Source organism: Anolis carolinensis, chromosome 3 (assembly GCF_035594765.1).
Source record: "Anolis carolinensis isolate JA03-04 chromosome 3, rAnoCar3.1.pri, whole genome shotgun sequence".
In the NCBI taxonomy this organism is placed as follows: domain Eukaryota; kingdom Metazoa; phylum Chordata; class Lepidosauria; order Squamata; family Dactyloidae; genus Anolis; species Anolis carolinensis.
In genome coordinates this window covers 224,069,344-224,071,877 of record NC_085843.1, presented here as the reverse complement: position 1 = coordinate 224,071,877, position 2,534 = coordinate 224,069,344, and the positions used below count along the sequence as shown (strand labels likewise).

Below are 2,534 nucleotides of genomic sequence, written 5' to 3'. Positions count from 1 at the left end.
AAACAACAGATCAGCAAATACAACTAGGAGCCTGCGGTGGCCTAGTGGATAAAAGCCTCGTGACTTGAAGGTTGGGTTGCTGACCTGAAAGCTGCCAGGTTCGAATCCCACCCGGGGAGAGCATGGATGAGCTCCCTCTATCAGCTCCAGCTCCATGGGGGGACACGAGAGAAGCCTCCCACAAGGATGGTAAAACATCAAAACATCTGGGCGTTCCCTGGGCAATGTCCTTGCAGACGGCCAATTCTCTCACTCCAGAAGCAACTCTGGTTGCTCCTGACATGAAAAAAAAGCAAATACAACCCTCTCAAATTCTTCCTTTTATACTTTACAATGTTAAACAGAGTTGAATTAACAATTGAGGAAGACAGAGATCTAAGGGAAGTATTTTTAAAAACATTGTTATGGACCTCATATGCACATTTCTTGTCAAGGACAGAACGCCACAAGATCAAAGATAACAGAGTTTATTGGATTTACAGAACTCAAAATGCCCGTAAAAGACAAGGGCTAGGCAACTTTAGCCTTTAAAAGCAAAAAGGGGCAAGGAAAAACGTTCAAAAGATAAACCGGATTAAACCGGAGTTTAATCCGGGTAAAATCAAAACAGCTTGCTTCAGCCTGGGAGAAAACAAAACAGAAGCTGGGAAACAAAGAGTTCAAAAGAATGTAACTAATTGGCAGCAGATGCCTCTCTGCTGCCAGCACTATGTTTTGAGTAACACAGAGTCACTCCTTCACACAGCAAGGCAAATTCCCAATACAAACGCAGCAGCCGAGGATTGAAGCAGTAGAGTAGTCCCAGTTCTTTCCGAAGGTCAGTTAGGTAGAATCAGACGTTTGCAGTTCACCAAGTCCAATAGGAGATACCGATCCCGTAGTCAGTTCAGTCCGTAAATCCAGAGCAGCAGATGGCGTCCGTCAAGAAGACGACGGAAGGTCAAAGCTATTGAGATTAAGCAGAGGTTTGCACAAACAAAAGCCCACACAATTCCTCCCGCCGTCTGAACCCAAATTCCAAAACAACTTACGTATCAGCACACGAAAACACACCCGTCTTCAGGAAAACGTCCCACACAGATCCCAAGCGTTCGTCCAGATTACCTTGCCCAACGCAATTTGCAATTGCTCCCAAGCCCCATTTTATGCCAGTTACAAGTCCTCATCACTATCAGCTGCCCTCCTTAACCCGGGCGTTTCCTCATCACTTTCCTCGTCAGAGCTGGAACACCTCTGACTACGCCCCACAGCATCCCCAGCTGTGGATCCCGTCCCATCCCTCCAGCTTGTCCATGGGTCTAATCCTGAAGGTCCCCAATCATCCTCCATCCCATCATTGCCAGTGGCACCCAACTCCTCCCTTACCCGAGTCCAATCCATCTCATCCTCTTCCGAGCTAACCAGCTCTTCCTCCATTCTCTCTGTAAACCCCTCAAAAGACTCTTCGTCAGATGGTTCTGCAAAGATATCTCGCAGCCTCTTTCTTTCTCGCTCCTCGAGAGTATCTGACTCTCGAGGAGTCTTACGCCCACGTCTGCCAGTAGCAGAGCCATGAGGCTCAATCATAACATTTCTGGAGTGATTTTTTTTTTAAAAAAATCCTTTGGATATCCCCTATCCACCCTCCACCTTAATCCACTTCAAGAAACAGTTGAGAGGACAGTGGAGGACTATGCAGCATGACTGACAGGTCTGTGTTTGGATTTTTATTGAGGTTCCGCATTTTAAAAACCCACTTTTTTGTAACACATTTTTATGTGCCTGGAATCACTCCAAGTCACACCCAGGCAGAATGGGTCTGGGCTGCAGCCTACTCACAAGAAGACCAGTCAGGCAGCAAAAGAGCTGGAACTGCTATAGTTTCTGGCCTCTTCCTCAACAACAGACTCAAATTTTGCCTCTACTCATATAACTGTAAGAGACAGAGTAATATGCAAAAAGAAAAGGTGGAAATTCTACAGCATTGTTTATTAAAGTAAATAAAAGCTGCTGCGTAGTAATAATGTCTAAGCCAAATCTCTTTGTCATTTCCACATTCTGGAGATAAATGATCACTTTGCTCCCCAAGAGACTCAGACTAATGAAGGCTACATCTGTTAAAGTTTGCAGCAAAGTGGTTTGCTAATTGTGCTCCCAAGAAACAGTGTGAGCCTCATTATGTTTAATATGTTGTACTAACAACTTAGCACAACTATAACATCTGAGGTGGGGGCGTTGGCTGATACACAGTAGCCAAATACACATTAGCCAAATAAACAATGCATCCAGTAGTACAGAAGGAAGAAGGCTTCTCAAAAATGGCTCTTTTTAGTTTAAAACAGTTCTGTCACATTAGGTCATTTAACAATATGAAATGTACCTCTCTGCTTTGCTGGATGGCCAGATTCAGAAGAGATCATAGCTCATATGGGATTATGAGAGTTGAAGTTTTAAAAGGCCTTGTCTGACAAAGAGTGCTAGTGTTTCTCCAAACTACAAATCCCAGTATTCTGCAGCAGTTAAAATGATGTCAAACTGCATTCATTCTGCACTGT

General features: G+C 44.3%; 1 long non-coding RNA gene across 1 annotated transcript; it reads right to left on the bottom strand.

Annotated features, from left to right (window-relative positions):
* Positions 1-451: 451 nt before the first annotated feature.
* On the bottom strand, positions 452-1,567 carry LOC134297768 (uncharacterized). The gene is made up of 2 exons (XR_010004639.1): positions 1,032-1,567; positions 452-946 (listed from the first exon to the last, which is right to left on the bottom strand). It is a non-coding gene; the product is annotated as an uncharacterized LOC134297768 (long non-coding RNA).
* Between the last annotated feature and the right edge of the window lie 967 nt (positions 1,568-2,534).